Raw genomic sequence first — 20,824 nt, forward strand, 5'->3', positions numbered from 1 at the left:
CTCTTGGCCAAATAACATGAAAGCATCACTGAACCTTTGGTTTGAATCTCTTCACCTCCATAAGCAGCAAGTTATGCACTACTGGCCACATTGGATTGCTCATTAGCTCTCACGTTAGCAAATATGCCTGCTGATATAACATTACACTTTGAACCAATGCCTAGTTTAAGATCTGTGCATTTGCAATTGATTCAGATGGTAGAAAACACTTAGCTCTTTGCCAATAAATTCACTGCATCAGCTCTTTCACCAACTAGTGATACACCATCCATATAAAAAGTTGACTGTTGCGTTTCCACTTGGTCAACTTGCTTTATTGTGTTTCTTTACAACTGTGTGAGGTTTACTTGATTTGCAAAACTTTTGAAAATGGTTCAATTTTTTACCCTTGACATTGCTGACCAAAAGCTAAGCATTTCTCTCATGTAGACTCATGATTTTCACCACAATTGCAACAGTTAACGATAAATCTGGATTTGGATTTTGTTATTTCACACCTGTATTGCACTGAGGAACTGGCCTTAGAACTTGCTGGAAAGCTACGTCTCCTTCCAGGAAAACCCCTTAGCAATTGTAGCTGACACGTGCTTAGGTCTGCTTCTGTTGGCCATGTGTTGCATATTGCCTACACTTACTCTGGAGTCTGCTGAAACCATGCCCTTGTCACTCACAAGCGTACTTGTGTGTTTTCTGTCACCACGTGGATATGGCAAAATTTTCTATGCTTTTACTCAATATTAAATCACAGTCACGAAGCAAGATCTTTCTCACAGCAACACTACTAATACTACACATGAACCTTTCCTTTATTAACTCATCTTTTAAGTCACCAAACCGACACATTTTAGCTTTGTTTGTCAGGTTAGTTATTTAAGCTGCAAAAGTTTCCCCTAGTTTCTTATCTCTCTTGTGAAACAAATGCTTTTGTAATGTAACATTTGTCTGAGGGTTGCACATTTCTCTGAACTTGTGCTTCAGACATTCAGGGTCCTCCCTTGATTCAGCCTGTACAACAATATGACGAGTTTCACCTTCTCCCTCATGTACTGCTGGTGCATACACAAATGAACACTCTCTTTCTATGGCCTCTAACCAAGCAAGGTTTAACACAATGAATGCCTTGGTGCATGCTTCTTTATCTGAATAAACTGCTTGCATGAAAATATCGTACTCTTGATCAGATAGTCTCCTTTTCTGTGTAATATTCTGATCATATACAAGTAGTATGGGCTTTTGAAAGCTGTCTGCCATATTAACACATAGCAGTGAAGGTTTTGCAAATAAGCACAACGCTTAGATATACACATATGCCAGAAATTTATGTCAGTACTTGTACTCTGCCCTTATGGTTTGTAGTTCTTAAATTATGCTTCTTAGCTTTTCGAAACAATGCAATTGGGCATACTCTGGAAAATAACTCTGTCTGGCACTTTAACACCTTTTGAATTTGTTATATTGCCAAAGTAATTTATCATCATTTTAAGAAACATTTCAAATGACTTCACGATGCAAATGAACTGGGCAAGAGAAACTCAGACAATAACATTTGAAAGTAATTCCTCTTTGCGAATAAACTGTACACAGCAGACTGAAATGTCCCCAAAATGGCAGTAATTTGCTCGAATGATCTTTACAGTATGAGTAACACATTGTAATGACAGTTTGCATCCAGATACACCTAGCACAGAAAAACATTTTGATATAGCTATACTTTGACTGTACATCACAAAACAGTTGCACTTTGCACACAAACAAACTCTTTGGAATACATGCGCTGTAATAAGCACAAACTATAAGCACTTTTACACACTTTTAGATACTTCAAATAACTTTAGTTATGCCCTTGATACAATACGAAGTCGTAGTCATGCCAAAACACAGCACTTTGCCTAAAACATGCAGTTGCCTTGCTTTATTTATGCTTAGTGTCCCCTTTTTGCCCTTATTATATTAGTTTTGTCCGTTTAATCTCTTTTCATGCCCATTGTTCTTTTCTTGTGGTTGTTTTACTCTTAACATGCCCTTCTTGCTTCAAACATGCTCATTTTGCTTTAAACATATTCATTTTTTGCTTTAAACCTGTTCATTTTGCTTTAAACATCTTATTTTGAACATTTCCCTTAGTTACTAGACCTTTTGTGCTTCCTGTTTGCTTAATAATAATACGGTTTGTGACCTTGTAATGCCCTGTCTTATCCTTTTTATAGAAAAAATAGCTTGTATGAATTCTCATTGCCTTTTCTTTTTTGGCTATTTTTTGTGCTTGCTTCTCTCAGTTTAACTTCACTGTTGTTTTTGCACCTCGTGATTCCGAATATCAATCTCTTCAATCCCAGTTCTGACACCATGTCACCCTCCTACTTTGGACACAGTAGTAGAGACTTCATGGGTTCTGTTCAACCAGATTTATTTTATACAAACATCACGATAGAAGTTAACTGAGTTTGACAGGTAACTTGTATACAAATTAACTGCTCGAATCATACATGCTTATTCTCTGGCTGCACTCTCAAAATGGCACTAGTAATGGCACGTGCTTGCTATTTACATATGCATGTTGCATCTTTGAGATGCATCTTAAAGGTACAGTATGCAGCAAATGCAGTCTTATCTACAATTTATTTTAAGTCTGTATGGGTGCATGCTATTGAAATGAAGTATAACATTGACACTGGTCGGTTTATGAAAAGGTAACATTGACCCTGGTCGGCTTATGAAAAGGTCGATAGTGAGTCCTTTGCTGTCCAGGGTTTTGCTGATACAGAGATTGAGAAATACCATTTTGTCTAGGCTCTGTTTTGGAGTGAAGGTTAAAAAGTCTGTAGATTCGCTGATGTGCTTAAGAAAATTGTTGAGAATGTGTTGGCTTTCATTCCAGACAATGTAAATATCATCTATAAACCTCAGATAGCACCCCATTTGTTGGAAAAAGCAGGAGTTATAGACTCATTTGGCTTCACATGTACTTAGGGCGGTATTGGTTAACAAAGTAAAGAAAAAGCTAATGTGACTAAACAACCTCTTTGCAGTTTGGACTGCAAAATGGCTGTCAAACAGAATGCACTCAGCCAGAATACATGGCATCCTCTGTAATAAAAAAAAATAACTAGTGGCATTCCTCTGCAAGATAGGCAGTGTGATGCATTATCTCCTTCAGATATAACTGGATGATTGGATAGGTAATCTCAAATTCACCCCTGGCTTGAGTGGCCTGGTCTTCCTTCAGAGTGGGGATAAAGTTTGATGGTGTATACTGGCAAGGTGTACATGCCCATAAGACTTAGTTGCCTTGTGTTTTGCTCTCTTCTGTTTAGAATCTGTTTCTTTGAAGTTCACCCCAATACTAATAACCTTTGGCAAATTACATTTTTAGAAGACTGTAAGCTAGAAGACATCCTGAACTACCTTTGAGATTCAGTGGCTGTCCACTAAGGCTTTATCACATTAGCAATTGGTGCTTTTGTCATGACTTTACTCTAAAAACAAAGACAATGTAGTATAGTCACTTTTGGTTAAACTACTGCTCTTCCATAGTATCACAAAATTGTAATCCATTTTTAGGCTGACAGTATGATCTTTGATTTAATGGTGCACTTAGACAATGTGCTGTCCTTCAATCATTATATCTGTATATTTCAAGTGCTGTGAAAAAAATCCTTCTACTTTTCTCCTGTCATTTGTTGTGGTTCTCTTCCAAATTCCAAGCCATACTAATTCCTTTTTACTGCACTATCATTTGCCACATCATAAAATATAAGGGTCAGTATGGCATGGATAGTTCTAAACAACCCTTCCAACCTTAAATGACCCCAATGTTTTATAACAGAATCAATTTACAGATCATGGAAGTGCTCTTCCTCTTTTTCTTTCAGAAGAAAGATATTGCCATTATTTTCTTGGTGTATAGATTCCTTCAATATATCTGTCTTCCAAGCTGTGTCCATTTTTAAGCTGTGTCCATTTTTGTTGTCTGTTGCCTCTTTTTCCTCAAAGGGAAAAACTAATCAGTTAATAACCATTCCGTAACCCAGTTCTATGGCAAAATATCAGTAAGGCTTGCTTGATAGGGAAATTGCTCACCTGTTGTCTCCATCGCCCATGGTTCCCCTCCAAATCAGACAGTACAAAACCTGTGTAACATGCAAACTTTAGTATGGCATAGGATTATGAAACTTCAACTTGGGAGTCACTGTTAGAAACTTCTCAGCTTAGAGTACTTCATCATTGTTGACTAAGTCTACAATGATTGACATACCACTACCTTAGTATAATCCTATAAACCAAATTGCTAGGTGCCTTGTAAAGAGTAATCATATTCTGGTAGAAAAGCTTCAGTAACAGAATCATTTCATAATTGTAAAGTTGTTGTAGTTTGTTATGACTCAGGGCACCTTTCTTAAGCCAGACATAGACTAGAAGCAACAGTCATTAATCAGTCTTTGAAAAAGTGGAGCAAAAGGAAAACTAAACAGCTGATTTTAAGTTGTCAATCTCGCCTTCATTCTTGCTTGATGGGTTCGGAGCCGATCCTCGGCTCTGACTTGGCACTTTGCTAAGCTCGAGAGTCACTTTTACCAGCTCGAGGCAGCCCCATATCAAATGATGCAAGGTGGTAAGTACCCAGATCTCGTTTGCCGCTTCGCTGATGAGGTCCTCCTTTTACCAGCTCCTGGTAAGTGTTTAAATTTAAACTGCTTTTAGCCCCTTTTCACTTTTAAACAATTTTTTCTTAGAAATCTTTTATTTTTAGTTAATTGTAAGCCCCTTTTTGACTAAAATTATCCTTCCTCCTTAATTTTTTTAGTCAGGCCTTCCTTCCCTCCCATCCCCCCCCCCCCCCCCTTGTCAGGGTGTGTGTGCGTGAGGTTTTTACTGCTTATACTTTAATTTTAATTGTTTGTTTGGGACTGTGTGTGTTTTGTTTTTTGTGTCCACTATGTCCAAAGAGCAGAGGGTCTCTGGCTTTAAGAAGTGTGACTCGTGTTGTCAGAAGATGTCTCTGACAGACGGTCACACTTCTTGTTTATACTGCCTGGGACCTCTCCACCTGCAGGACTCCTGTGCAATATGTCATTCTTTTAGCCAGAGAGTCCTGCAGGAAAGGAGAAACAAACTTATTTTAAGGGGACTCCTTAAACCGGAGGGCTCCCCGGCCAAATCGGCTCTGGGAAAGCCTTCCAGGTCTAAGGCCCAGGCTTCTGTACCAAAGCCTTCGGCCTTGGCTCCGACTATGTCGGAGTTGAGATCGGCTCCGGCTGGAGTCGATCCGACCTTGGCTAAATCTTCGGCACCGATGGCTATCGGTGCCGATACTTCTATGGTCACTTTGGTGTCAGTTCCGAGTACTGGCTCCGACCACCATGTGGCCCAGGCTTCGGTGTCGGCGCCGACCAGCTCCGACACCGCTATTTCGATGCCTGCATCGGCTCCGGCTGGAGCCGATGCATCTAGATCTTCTCTCAGAGCCGAGAAGTTATCGGCTCCAACTGGATCAGTGGGTTTGTCAGCTCCGATGGTTCCTTCGAGGAAGAGGTCCAGGTCCCCCTCTTTGGAACCGATTCTGTCGGCTCCGGCCTCACCTCTTCTTTCGGAACGGAGCCATCGGAGCCGATCATCTAGGTCATCCAGGTTATCTGACCATGATTTAGAGAGGGTGGTAAGCAGATTATTAAAATCACAGGCACTGGCCCAGATGCTTCATAGTCCGTCTCAACAGACGACTATTAGTCCACACCCCCTTCAAGTTCCTCCTTCGACTCTACCACAGAGTTTGGAGCTGGAGTCTACGGGAATAGTTACGGCTATGGCTGAGGGGCAGATACCCCCTCCTTCTGCACCTTCAGCATCTACTCTTATCTCCTCCTCGAGACCTTCCTTGGAGGGATTCGGTGGTCGGGCTTCCCTGGTCTCCTCCGAGGGGGTGAGTGGCATCGGACCCTTGTCCGACCACTCTCTTCCCCTTGGAGCTTCGGCCTTGGTGAGCTCGGCTCCGACATCTGCCTCAGAGCCTTCCCTTTTGGTGGGCCCGGGAGTCCCAGTTTCTTCGGAACGGGTTCTCTCGGATCTCCCTGGGAGGGGGGCCTTCGAGGTGATGAAGAGTGTGCTGGCCACTGGGCTCAGTCAGCAGTCTATTCCCTTAGCTCCTCCCTCTACAGTGCCTGTCGATATCTCTTCCATCTCTCTTGCTCCCGGACCTAGAGATCCACCGCCTCAGGTTTCCCCACTGGGAAGAACCCCCTCTTCCGAGGATTCTCCTGACCAGTCAGGAGATCCTCCGCGCAAGAGGACTTGTAAGAGGAAACACCTGGACTCCCCTGAGTCTACCACTTCAGATACCAACTTAGATGAGTCGGAGGGATCCCCAAGATCCCCCTCTGAGGATGTCTCCTTTTCAGACATCCTAGAACTCCTAAAACAGAGGGGAAACTGGACCTCCATAAATCCCTCCGAGGATGAGTCGGTATACCTAGAGGCGTTTGGATCTCGACCCTCCACCTCCTGGGTGTCTCCACCTTTCGACCCACTTATGGAGGTTATTGCTCGAAAGGCTTGGGCTGCTCCTGATTCTGTAGAGCCAGTTCCTAGGAGGCCGTCTAAATTTATTACAGCCCCTTCTGAAAAGCAATTCCTTACAAAAGGTGTCCCTGTTGATGCCATGGTGGTGGCAGCCGCCACTAAGAAGGAACTTGCAGATCCTTCCGTACCAGTCCATCCTCCTAATAAGGATTCTAGGACCATGGATAGGTATGGTAAGCGGATGTTCTCCTCAGCGACCTTTGCCATGCTCGCTGAACTATTTATGTCACTTCACCAGACTCCAAAGGGACATCCTTAAGGAACTAGGTGAAGTAGTGCAGGATCCTACGGCTGCAGGGGCTCAAGAAAAGATTGCTTCTCAGCTAGGAATCCTTAATTCTATAGCCAACTCCTCCATGTGACTGATCTCGTATGCAGCAGATGGAGCGAGTAGAGCCGCGGGTACAGGAGTGGCTCTTAGACGTCAATCCTGGATGCGGCTCTGTAATTTTGCAGATCCCTTTAAGGCATCCTTCACGAATTCTCCCTTTGATGGGTCAGCATTGTTTGGCCCTCAAGTGAAGGATACATTGACCAGGTGTGAGCAGGATGGCAAGACTCTTTCTGCCGTAGGGGTCCGTTTTCTACCCCCTCTAGACCTTACCCCAAAGGTCAGAAGGGCGGAAAAATGTGGTTCCGTAAATCCCAGGGAGTCACGCCAGACACACGTGGTCAGTTTACCCCTAGAGGCAGAGGGGGTAATAATAACAGATGCCGCTCTAGAGGCAGAGGGGATCCACAAAACCAGGGAAGCAGAGAGCCTCTCTCTGACAAGCCCTTCCAGCATCCCTGAGATGTTGCCCGACTGTCCATCCTTGGAGGCAGTTGGGGGGAAGACTATCGCTGTACCCAGAAGCCTGGCGTTCTCTCTCTCAAGACAGATGGGTACAGTCGATCATATCCGAGGGTTACAAGATTCCTTTCGAGGAAAGTCCTTTCACTCTCAAAAATTCCCTTCCAGATGTGCCACCCGGTCTAAGGGAAATTGCAAAGTTAGAAGTATCAAAGCTTCTACAAAAAAGGGCCATTCAGCCAGTTACAACAGACCATTCAGAGCCCGGAATCTACTAAAGATTCTTTTTGGTCCCCAAAAAGACGGGAGACTGGAGACCAATATTGAATCTCAGCAGACTCAACAAGTCTGTGAGAAAGACAAGATTTCGAATGGTCACACTTCAATCAATTTTGCCCTTCCTAGAAAAGGACAACTGGATGTGCTCAATAGACCTTCAGGACGCGTACTATCACATATAAATTCACAGACGCTCCAGAAGGTTTCTCCGCTTTCGGCCGAGGTCCAGTCATTTTCAATTCAGAGCCCTGCCCTTTGGTCTCACTACAGCCCCCAGAGTGTTCACCAAATGTATGGCAGTGGTCACGGCTCACCTGAGACGTCAAGGATTCCAGGTGTTTCCGTATCTCGACGACTGGCTCCTTTCAGCCACCACCAGGCATCAACTTCTTCAAGCCAGGGATTACACCCTAAATCTCTGCACTCAATTAGGAATTTCGATCAACTACGAAAAATCCTCCTTATTGCCCTGCCAGTCTATTACTTTCATAGGCGCAAACTTAAACACTGTTCGGATGTCAGCAACCCTCACACATCAAAGAATCTCAGATATCCAAAGTCACGTGATGATCATCCTTGCCTGCAAAAAGGTGCAAGCCAGAATGGTTCTGAAGGTGTTGGGCCTCATGGCTGCGGCCATTACCCTTCTTCCCCTGGCCCGCTTCTACATGCGTCTTCTTCAATGGATGTTGTTCACCCAGTGGTCTTACCAACAACTTCCCATGCGTCACCAAATCCTGGTGACACAAATTTGCAAGAATCATCTGTCATGGTGGATTTCTTCTCCCCAGATTCATCAAGGCAGACCCTTTGTATCCCCGGCCCCGGTAGCCACAGTCACTACAGACGCCTCCCTGATCGGGTGGGGGGGTCATTATCAGGGCAGGATGGTTCATGGGACGTGGCAACCGTTCGAATACCACCTGCACATAAATGTCCTAGAGATGAGAGCAGTGCTTTTAACGTTGCAAGCCCTCAACGACTTTCTACCCTTGGGAACAATTGCAGTTCACACAGACAACATGTCTGTAGTATGGTATATCAACAAACAGGGCGGAACCAAGTCCTACCCCTTGTGTCGAGAAGCTCTCAGACTTTGGCAATGGGCGATCTCCTCTCATCGGTTTCTGGTAGCAACGCATATCCCTTGGAAAAACAACATTCTAGCGGACAGATTGAGCAGAGCTATTCTCATGCCTCACGAGTAGTCTCTCAAACAATCTATAGTGGAGGAGATTTTTCTAGAATGGGGCCGCCCATGTTGCGATCTTTTTGCTACTCCCCAAAACAGCAAATGCCCATACTTCTTTTTTCTCTTCCCACTGCCAGGCCATCCCCCCAGAGACGCTCTAACCCAGGATTGGCCCCAGGGACTTCTTTATGCCTTTCCTCCCTTTCCGTTGATTCCACAAGTACTCCAGAAAACCACCGTTTTGAGAGCCAAAATGATTCTCATTGCTCCCTATTGGCCTCGACAAATTTGGTTTCCGTTCCTCCATCGTCACCTATTGGTGCAGCCGTGGCATCTGGACCCAGTGCCAGACCTTCTGATTCACCAATCAGGTCAGCTGCATCGGTCTATTCCTTCTCTCAACCTCACAGCTTGGTTGCTCCACTTCCTTCCTTAGCCAGGCTTCCTATGATCTCTAATCCTGTTAGGGATATCATAGTGGCTTCCCTTAAATCTTCTACTAGAAGGATTTATACCAGCAAGTGGAAACGCTTCTCTTGTTGGGCAAAAGCTAAAAATATAGATCCCTTTACTGCCCCTGTTCAAGCAGTTTTGGATTTCTTAGCGGAAATCTTTCACTCGGGCTCTTCATCTTCCACGGTCAAAGTTCAGTTGACTGCGATCTCGAACTTTCATGTCAGGTTTGCAGATCACAACATTATGTCCCACAGGCTTTGTAGAGCCTTTCTAAAAGGAATTTTTCTCCTGAAACCTCCAGTCAGGAGTCCTCCTCCTCAATGGGACCTAAATCTTGTGCTGACATCCTTAATTCTTCCTCCCTTCGAGCCAGCTGTTTCATGTTCCCTGAAATTTCTTTCATGGAAAACACTCTTCCTTGTTGCTATTACCTCGGCAAGGAGAGTGTCAGAACTTCATGCTCTCTCTGTTCGTCCCCCTTATTTGGTCTTCCACAAAGACAGGGTATCCTTGAGAACTAATCCAACCTTTTTGCCTAAGGTGGCCTCGAAAAATAATTTGAACCAATCTATTGACCTCCCTGTATTTTTCCCTAATTATTCAAACAGATCGGAACAAAAATTACATTATCTTGATGTTCACCGCCAACTCAGATATTATTTGGACAGAACAAAACAATTCAGGAAATCCGATCAGCTCTTTCTTTCTTATGCTGAAAACAAGAAAGGCCTTCCTGTCTCCAAAGTCACCTTATCTAGATGGCTTTCTTCCACCATCTCCGAAATCTATCAGCTCAGGGGAAAACAGCTGTGCTCAAAACCTAAAGCGCATTCAACCAGAAGCTTAGCCACTTCCACAGCTTTTCAGGCTAGACTTCCATTAGACACTATTTGTGCAGCAGCCACTTGGGCCACTCCTCATACCTTTGTTTCTCATTACAAATTGGATTTGGCCTCCAGGGATAGAGCCAGTTTTGGCTCTACAGTTCTCAAGAGTCTGTTCCATTGAGCCACCCAGGATAGAGGTGCTAGGGACGCGGTCCCATCAAGCAAGAATGAAGGCGAGATTGACAACTTAACATTGAGAAGTTATGTACCTACCATAACGTTCCATGTTAGTTGTCTTCTCTCGCCTTCTTTCTTGCGACCCTCCCTCCTGCCCCCTGGCCTGGACAGACCTTTTTCTCCCTATATGGAAGAGTGCTTCTTAAGACCAGCTAGTTCTGGTCTACCTTATAGCCCATCCTTTAGGCTTTTTGCCTTTCTTTCCTTCTGGGAAGTTTTTTGTGCTAGGTGTTATTGCCTATAGGTACCAAACGAGATCTGAGTACTTACTGCCTTGCATTATGGGATATGGGGCTGCCTCGAGCTGGTAAAAGTGACTCTCGAGCTTAGCAAAGTGCCGAGTCGGAGCCGAGGATCGGCTCCGAACCCATCAAGCAAGAAAGAAGGCGAGAGAAGACAACTAACATGGAATGTTATGGTAGGTACATAACTTCTCATTTCTTTGCAGATGTTTTAAGAATATGTTGGGCACTTGACAACACATTCAATTGGTAGATAATCAGGAGCAGAGTACAAACAAAACATGATAAAAGCAAGAATACCAAGAAGTAAAGGAGCAATCAGAAGTCCGGTGTTAAAAGGGAGATGGAAGAAAAAAAAGAGTGTCAGTTTGTGATCTTTACTGGAGAATGCCTTATGCAACTTTCTGTATTTAAAATAATTATAAAGACAGCTCTTGTCCCAGTTGCGCTGTCATCAGGAAGATTACATTTTTAAAATTACTACTGACAAACACACATATAAATACATATACAGGTATGTCAGTGTGTGTGTGTGTATTCTTTTATGCAGACAGACACACATGCACAAGCTAACTGTACAAACAAACCCCAAATGAGCCAGTAATATCCTACTTTTCTGTACAAATAAATTAATGTGTATTCTTTCCTATTTTAGTTTCTAATGTTGGAGATGCTGATTGTCAGCCAGTAGTAAATCAAAGCATAAACTAGAAAAAGGTTAAATTTACTTCACTTTCACTAGTGAAATGTGAATTTTATTCTAAGAAGTGAAATCCAGTGATTGCTGGAATATGAAAAAGATGGAATTAGTGTTTCCTAAAGAATGCCTGACAGCAGAGAAGTGATGATGTGGCATATATCCAGATATACTATGTAAGCATGTATCTTGATTTTCAAACCATATGAATGAGCTTAAAACATCTGTCAACATCTGCATTGGTGGTTCAGTGGTAGAATTCTTGCCTGCCACGTGGGGGGCCCGGGTTCAATTCCCAGCCAATGCATGCACATTGTTTTTAGATTCATTAGTCACAGAAAACATGCAGCACTAGACCAGAAATTAAAAAAAAACCCCACTATTTCAGCCCTTCATCTCATTGTGTATCATGTCTGTTTCAAAACTTTACTTGAAGCATAAATGTTTAATGATGATTCTCTGTCAAACATATTTATCTTATTTCCTTAAGCTTATGTGACACCAGTGCATCCCAGAATGTGAAGATGATTATAGAAAGGGCAGGAGAGGCCAATCCTGCTTCCATTCTATTTCACAGATGCCAGTCTTTTCTTAAAATGATCATTATGTTACAATTGGTGATAATAGGATGCAAATAAAGACATAACCTGCCCTTTACTAGGGTCCTTTAGACTTTATCAAACATACATTTGTTTGAAAAGTGTCAGTGGGGATATTTTGCTAATCATTCATATTTACCAAATGCTTGTAGCTGAACATCTGTTTTGCCAAAACAGGTAAGTGGACTTGTAATAGGGATGTGTGTATGTTTGTGTGTGTTTGCATGCATGTTAGAGATAGAGCGTGCGTGTGTATGTGTGTGCGTGCGTCCGCTAACCATATTCCTCGAACCTAAGGTCTAACCTTATAAAAATCCTTTCTGTAGCAATACCCTTCTTCACTCAGATTAAGACATTGTGTTACAAAAGTGTTTTGTTTTCCTTCTCTTATAGGTTCATAGGTTCATACTAGGCTATCTGCCCTAGGGCATTTATAAGCCTAGCCAGAATGTGTTTGGCTTTCGCCACCCATTTTAAATTTATTTTGCTATGCCCTTTTTCGAGGTTAGTATACTGTGCCTCTGTCTAACAGTGACACAGAAGTGATACCCGGGGTAAACCTATGATCTCCCATCCACTCATCACGATTCCTCTTGAAGAGAGTCAGTGAGGGACACTGCCTAACCTGGACTGGGATTTTATTCCAGAGTGAAGGGAGCCCCTCTGGGTTATGAATCTGTCCCTCCAGCATGTCCTATTTATTTCAGTGCTGAGGTTCAAGTCTCTCGAGCGCGTAGCTCGATGGGATTTAGATTTTCTGAGGTGCAGCATGTCCATTAATTCCAGGTTGGACATGACTTTATACGTCAGGCACAGATCGCCTCTGAACAGGCGGTATGCCACTGAGTAGAGCTGGAGTTTCTTTAACCGGGCAGCATATGGCATCTGTTTGAGCCCTGTGATCCTCTTGGTGAGGTAATGTTGGGGTCTTTCCAGTTGCTGCAGGTGTCTGGTAAGGTACATCCCAAAAGGGGCATTGTACTCAAGTATGGGTCTGATGAGGGATGAGTAAAGAGGCACGATGACCTCCCCTGATCTAGAGGTGAATCCCTTCATGATTAGGTGGGCTATATAAAATGTTTTTCTAACCACTTTGGCCACGTGGTTGTCAAATGAGAGATTACTTGGGTCCCCAGGTCCCTAATTACTTCTTCTGTACTTAATGGATTACCACCTATGTGGTAATTTGTGGGCACTTTGTTTTTGCCAAAGGGGATGACTATACACTTTTTGGCATTTAGCTTGAGGCCATGGCTCTGGCACCAGTTGTCTGTTTCTATGAGGCCCTTTTGGAGGTTGCTTGTGTCAGCTGGAGAGTCGATTATGGCGCCCAGTTTGCAGTCTTCTGCGAACTTGGTCAGCCACAGTCCTTCCGTGTTGGCCTGTACCTCCGAGAAATATATACCGAACAAGAGAGGTCCCAGGACTGAGCCTTGTGGGACACCACTTGTAACTGGTTTGGAGTCTGACATGGCTCCAGCAATTCTAACCATGTGGGTTCTGTCCTTGAGCCAATTTGCAATCCATCTAGTGACATAGGGGTTTATATTTAAGCTGGTGAGCTTATCTATAATGCCCGAGTGGGGTATTGTATCGAAGGCTTTTGCGAGGTCCAGGTAGGCTGAGTGGACCACCTTCCCCTCGTCAATGGCCTTGGTGACTGTTTCAAAGAAATCAACCATGTTTAAGAGGCAGGATCTGCCCTTAACAAAGCCGAACTGGGTAGGATCCAGTGTCTGTAGGTCCCCAATATCTTTATTTATGAGGTCCATGATGATCCTTTCCATAGCTTTGCAGACCAAGCTAGTCAGGCTTATGGGGTGATAGTTTCCAGGATCCGTTGAGGCACCACCTTTATGGAGAGGGACCACTGTTGCTGTACACCACCCTTTGGGCACATATCGTGTAGTAAGGCTGAGATTGAACAGTAGTTTTATGTTTGGGTTTAGCTCTTCTTGGAGTTCATGTAGGACGCAGCCCAGGACACCGTCTGGTCCCATTAATGCTGTGTTTTTTGCTTTGGAGAGGGCGGCTCTTACCTGAGCATCTGAGATGTCAGGGGGGCAGCATTCTGCTGGGATAGATATTTGCCCTTTTGGTAGGGAAGGGGGGCGGAGAAGTTTGCGCTGAACCTGTCAGCTAGGATGTTGGCAATGTCTGTGGGTTCGGTGTATTTTTTGTCACTTTCGACTAATTCTGAGCATATCTGGGAATTACCACCCAGGTTCCTAACATAACTAAAGAAAGCCTTGTGATTATCCTTAGTGTCCTGTGCAATTTTTCTCTCTAAGCTGACCCTAGACAATTTTATGAGTGCCCGTAGTTTTTTGCTAATACTGATCAGTGATGCCTTCCCTTTTTGGGATTTTGCTCTATCATTTAGTAGCTTCCTCCTTCTATTGTATAGTTTGTTTATGGCTGGAGTCCACCAGACAGGACGTCTGCCTTTGGAGGATTGGGTCTTGGTTTTATTTGGGATCGCATGATCTATGCATTCCTGAAGGTGTTCATAGAATGCGTTTATAAAGGATTCTATGGTCTGAGCCGTATTTTCCACAGGCCCGGGGGCTTTGAAGGATTCCACCTCAGTTTTGAGGAGTGTGAAATTTGCTTTAGAGAAGCTTTTCTCTGTGGTTTTCTTGGCATGGGGTGGGGTCGGGATGTGAATATCCAGTGAGATTAGTTTATGGTCTGATCTTACCAGTGAGGGATACACTTCTGGTCTGGAGCATAGAATCCCCATGTTGGTGATGATCAGGTCCAGTATGTTTTCCCCTCTTGTGGGAGTGGTAACAAGTTGTTCCATAGCATTTGAGTTTATAAATTCTAGGAACCTTTGGGCTAGGGTGTTGGAGCTAGAGTAATGCTCCCAGTCTATGTTTGGGTAGTTGAAGTCGCTCAATATAATGGTGTTTGGAGAGACCTTCATATTTTCCAGTGTTCTCAGGAAAGCCGAGTGGGGTTCCTGGGTTTGGGAGGGTGGTCTGTAGCAGGCTATAAACTGGAAGGCAGTTTTACTCACTGTTAGTTGCACATGGATAGTGTCTGATGCTTCGTGCTTTGCCACCAACCTGGAGGTGTGGGTATCTTTGATGATTATCGATACTCCCCCTCCTTTTGTGGTTCGGTCCAAGTTTTGGGACCGAAAAGCATGGTATGAGGTATAACCTGGTAGTGCTGGGGTGCTCTCGGGAGCCCTGAACCAGGTTTCTGTTACTGCACAGATATCTATGTTCTCCATGCTAAGGAGAGTTTAGAGTGCGTGCATCTTGAGGTTTAGACTTCTGGCATTGAGTAGCATTACTCTTAGTTTCTTATCCCTTGTGATACCTATGGAGGTGGGTTTGTCTTTTGAGCCTTGCCTAAAAAAGGCACTATGGGGGTAGCAAGAGCCTTTGCCAATATCCGAAAGCCCACGGGTGACAGGTGCAAGCCGTCCCTAGTGAAGCATCGTGGCTTATCGAGCATATCATCCCAAGCTGACAGGCATTGGATCCCCTTTGAATGACACCAGTACTTAAGACAATTGTTGAAATTGATCATCTTGTCTTCATACTGTGGCATCATTCTTGGTGAGGGCAAGATGCTTACCTTTTGTGATTCCTGAGTTTAGTATTTTTAGTAATGTGAATGTTTGAAAGCTTTTAACAGATGTTTTGCATTCTAGATTTTTACTTGTTGAACATACCTACTGTAATCCCCTACTAAGACTGTTTATGCCCTGAGTGGTTTGCATCTCCTGCTCACATGTAGAGGTCAGGATGACAGAAGCTGTCCACAATAGGGCACAGCATGCCAGTGACCAGACTGATTTTTTCCAAGACTGAAGTCACTGTTCTATAGACAGACTGATTGAATGTCCACCAAAATATGCAATTCCCTGATATTTTCCTTTGCTGAAACAGTCATAGGTTTGTAGGCTCATAGATTATTACTAGGTTTGTAGCTGAGGTGACTTTTTAGAAGTTTAGTCAAACTTTCATAATAGCATTGTGATGCAGTAGCCACTATTATGAAGGAGAGCTGTATAAGAAAACCTCGAGTGAATTTGCAATTTCCTGTTCACCTGTCAAGTGTGGATCTAAATGAAGATAGGATGCTGTTTAGTTTTGTATGCAGATAGGTTCATAGGTTTGTACTAGGCTAATGGCCCTGGAGCCTTTGCAAACCTAGCCTATAGGATTACCCTGGCATTGTGCACCTGACCTTAGTTCCCAGTGCCTCTGTCGAGTAGAGCCACTGGAGTGATCCCCGGGATGAATTTTCTATTTCCCATTCACTCATCATGATTTCTCTTGAAGAGGGCCATGTATTAGAGGTCTATTCCGTAGCATGGGCAGTCTCTGGGTTATGAACCTGTCCCTCCAGCTTGTTTTGTTGATTGTGGTAATGAGGTTGAGGTCTCTGGAGTGTGTAGTGTGGAGGGATGGGGATTTCTTTAGATGTAGCATTTCTAACAGAGCTGGGTCAGACATGGCTTTGTAAGTCAAGCAGAGATCGCCTCTAAGAAGGCAATATGAGACAGAATAGTTGGAGTTTTTTGTGTATGTCTATATAGGACAAGTTTGTAAGGTCTAGGATCTTCTTTGTGAGGTACTTTTGCAGCCTCTCCAGTTGTTGCAGGCATCTTGTGAAGTACATGCCAAATGGGGCATTGTATTCAATGGTTGGCCTAATGAGGGAAGAGTAGAGAGAGACAATGACCTCTTTCTTCCTGGATGCAAAACCCTTGGTAATTAGATAGGACTTTCTGACCACAGTGGCAATGTGGTGGTCAAAAGAGAGGTTGCTGTCAAGAGATGGAGTCTCTTCTAAAGGATGGGGAAGCACTAAGGTATCTTACATGACAGCAGGTCCTTTTTATACACCAGTACAAGTTGAGTTGTTTGATTTGGGTATTTGTGGTGACACCAGTTTTGTGAGGACTGACAAAATCCAAATTGACATGATCTTCCATAGCAGACAGAGTAAAATGTGCGGGATTTTAGACTGCAGGATTAGCTTATGGTGCCTGGTTCTGTAATGTTCTTATTTTGGAATCTCTGACATCTCTCTAATTAGACAAGTTATTCATTGACGTAAATGTTAAAGGTGATGCATTTAGTGCCAGGTCAAAGGAAAAATGTAGAGAGAGAGAAACTAAGATTTCCAAAGACCTTAACAAGATGCCCTTTGAAATTACCTTTACTACGTAAAATTTCGAAGTATAACTCACACACACTGATTTCAAGGACATTTTTTCATCAGAATCTGATTGCACATAGTTATTTTGTCAAGATTTGCATAGCTATTTGTTAACAAGAAATACACTTCGATCTCTAATAACGGTAATAGTTTTAAGGAGGTGAGCTACAGATGTCTGACGTCCCAAATATAATAGCACTACTTTTCTTGGCATTGTGCTTTAGTCTCTGGTTATTACACCTGACAGTGGTCTGATCAAGCCCTTTCTGGAGAATGTGAGTGTTAGTGAGGGAGTCTACAATACCTATCAGTTAACAGTCATCAGAATACTTGGTAGCTATAGACCTTTGAGGCCTGCTTTGACATCAGAGAAGCAGATGCCATGGAGCAGGGGGCCTAGGACTGAACCCTGTTGTTCACTGCTAGTGGATTTTTGTGTGGAGGAGATGCTACCAACTTGAAATGTATGGATTCTGTCAGCAGCCAGATAGCCATCCAACTCTTTGTTGGGGATCTTGTTGATAATCCCTGCATTGGGAATGGTATTAATTCCTGCTAAACCATATAAATAAGTTGACTCTTATCCAGTAGACACCATTATGAAGGAAAGCTGTATAACAAAATCTCAGGAGTGAATTTACAATTTCCTGTTCACTTGTGAAGTGTGGATTTAAATGAAGCTAGGATGTTGCTTTCTTTCGAATGGAGATAGGAGTCGCTTCTAATGGATGGGGAAGCAGTAAGGTATCTAACATGACAGCAGGTCCTTTTCATAAGCCAGTAAAAGTTGAGTTGTTTGATGTGGTCATTTGCGGTAGCACCAATTTTATGAAGACAGTACAGGCAGAGTAAAATGTGAGGGATTTTGGATTGGAAAATGAACTTATGGAGCCTGGTCCTCTAATGTTCTTATTTTGGAATCTCTGATATCTCTCTAATTAGAGAAGTTATGCGGTGACATAAATGTTGAAGGTGATGCTGCATTTGGTGCCAAATGAAAGGAGAAATGTAGAGGGAGAGAGAGAAACTGAGATTTCCATTGAACTTACCAAGATGCCCTTGGAAATTACCTGTGCTGCATAGATTTTCGAAGTATAACTCATACACGCTGATTGAAGGACAATTTTTCATCACAATCTGATTGAGGCATAGTTATTTTGTCAAGAAATGTGCCCAGATTTGCATAGCGTTTTCTCAACAAGAAATACACTCAGATCTCTTATGACATTAACAGTTTTAAGGATGTGAGCTGTGGAAGTCTGGCATCCCAAATGTAATAGCTTGTTAATTTTTTGGTATTGTGCTTTAGTCCATGGTTATTACACCTGACAGTGGTCTGATCAAGCCCTTTCTGGGTTAAGTGGGTGTCAGTGAGGGAGTCTGTAATATCTGTCAGTTCGTAGTCATAAGAATACTTGGTAGCCATAGCCTTTTGAGGCCTACTTTGACATCAGGGAAGCAGATGCCAACGAGCAGGGGGCCTAGGACTGAACCCTGTTGTTCACTGCTAGTGGCTTTTTGTATGGATGAGATGCTACCAACTTGAACAATATGAATTCTACCAGCAGCCAATTTGCCATCCAGCTCTTTGTTGGGGAGCTTGTTGCAAATCCTTGTATGGGGAATGGTAGTAAATCCTACTAAACAGTGTAAATGAATTGACTCCTATCCAAGGCGTCATTAGCCCATTAAAAAAATAAATTAGATTAATAAACGCAATCTTCCTTTCTTAAAACCAAAGTAATTAGGGTCATGGGACTGGAGGTATAACCTGTTTGTTTATGAGTTCAGTGATGATGCATTCCATGACCTTAGGTGATCATAGTGAGACTTAGAGGTCTATAATTACTGTGATTTGTGGTCTGGATGTCCGTATACAATAGTACCACTGTCTCAGTTCTGTACACCTCTGTGATATAGTCACTAGTGACACTTATGTTTAATAGGTTCAGAACTGGCTGAGCTAGGCTGTATTTTCACTTATCAGGAAGCTGCCGTGTTACTATCAGAACTCGTAGAGCTAGTATTTTGCTTTAGAGAGGATATGTGTAGGTCTTGTAAGGTGATTTTCACGGAAAGGGTTGTGAGGGGACAGTGGAGTGCATGGTCAAATAGAAGCTGGATCTGAACTTGTCAGCAAGGAAACTGGTAATGAGAATAAGTATTGCCATTTTATACTAGCTTTGAGCTATACATGAGTTTCCTGATATGACTGAAGAAGGTCTCTTGATTCCTTTTAGGGACATTATCAACCTTCAGCTTAAAACTTGCTTTGTACCTTTAAATTGTGCACTTAAGACATTTGCTAGCTCCTGTTTAAGTTATTTTTATGCCTGGAGTTGAGCGATCTTTCATAAATAGCTAGCTAGCAGTTTCTTCTGGTTGTTAAATTTGTTCATTTGAACATTCAGTTGTTTGCTTATTTTTAGTTACCCTTGCATTTGTAACATATGATAACAGATGTTTCTATACAGCTATTTTAGATAACAGTACAATTTATTTATTTATTTGTTTTTGTTGACCAGAAAAATCTGAATGAGCAGTGCCCATTTTCACTGGAGGCCTGGGGAGAAAAGCTTCATCTATACAAAGGGAGCACTAACATCCTAGAAGAAAGCTTTGCTGGCTATAATATCTAAAGCTGGTAAAGACCCATCAGACCCAGCTTCATTTAGGCCCATTTCAATTTTAAACTATGATTGTAAAGTGTTTATGTCTATAATAGCTAAAAAATGGCACAGGTGTTGCCATAATTGATAGCTATACATCAGTGTGGTTTTGTGGAGGGTAGACAAACATTTGACATCATTATTAGAACAATAATGATCCAGAAGAAAGCGGCATGAGAGACAATACCCAATTGTTGGTTAGGTCTTGATGCGGAGAAAGCATTCAACAGAGTAAGCTGGGATTTATGAGTAGGACATTGGAAGTATTTGCATTCCCTGATATAATAATGTTAATTTGCATGATATGTGAGGGATCAGAGGCAAAAATTAAAATGGGTGGTTCCTCTCCAAACAGAGGAACCAGTCAGGGATATCGTGTTTCCCCTTTGTTGTTTCTGTTATATTTAGAGTCATTATTAAAGAAAATAAGAGACTCAGAAATTTTATACCTGATAAAACAGAAAAGGAATTATCAGTGTTGTGGAACATTCTGAGAAAGTTTCAGTTTTTGTGGGGATAAAAAATTAATGAAGCAAAGCAAAGGATTTTGTCCAGGAGAGGAAGAGGCCAGGGCTCAAGTTGATCCATCCAATAGAACCAGGTGGTTTAAGTGGGAGCTACACAGTCAACGCTCATACGCATAACACAAGCATACAGCTAAAATTCTGAGTGGAAAGAGGTGGTGTGAAGCAGGATGGAAATTCAAGAAATAAGGACAGAGTGGGATTTTGGATGCAGATCCTTAAAGAGAATAACAGCAGCTATACAAAATATTTTATTCATAAAGTAGCAGAAAATTTCCTAAGAACTAAGGCAACACAAGAACTGGGAAAGGAGATTCTGGCAATAGGCATCAATGTAAACTGGGGTGCAGGTAACAGGCAAGAAGCAGCTGGAATTTACTAGAGTAAACTGACAAAGGAACCAAAGCATTTGCAGAAAATATCTAGAAACGAAAAGGTAATAGAATGGGAAGAGGCTAAGAACCATTTGGACTGCAAGTTAGTGACTGCATTCATTATCAGGGATTGATATACGAAAGTATAGACAAAGTGAAAGGGATAAGGGAATGA

The 20,824-nt window shown here is 42.7% G+C and overlaps 1 protein-coding gene and 1 non-coding gene across 3 annotated transcripts in view; both read left to right on the plus strand.

Moving 5' to 3' along the window:
* The window catches only part of VAC14 (VAC14 component of PIKFYVE complex), a 3,391,123-nt gene that overhangs the window by 1,545,001 nt on the left and 1,825,298 nt on the right, over nucleotides 1-20,824 (plus strand). The window lies entirely within an intron of this gene.
* Nucleotides 11,536-11,606, plus strand: TRNAG-GCC. The gene has a single exon. It is a non-coding gene; the product is annotated as a tRNA-Gly (tRNA).

This window comes from Protopterus annectens, chromosome 8.part0 (assembly GCF_019279795.1).
Source record: "Protopterus annectens isolate FY-2018-M chromosome 8.part0, PAN1.0, whole genome shotgun sequence".
In the NCBI taxonomy this organism is placed as follows: domain Eukaryota; kingdom Metazoa; phylum Chordata; order Ceratodontiformes; family Protopteridae; genus Protopterus; species Protopterus annectens.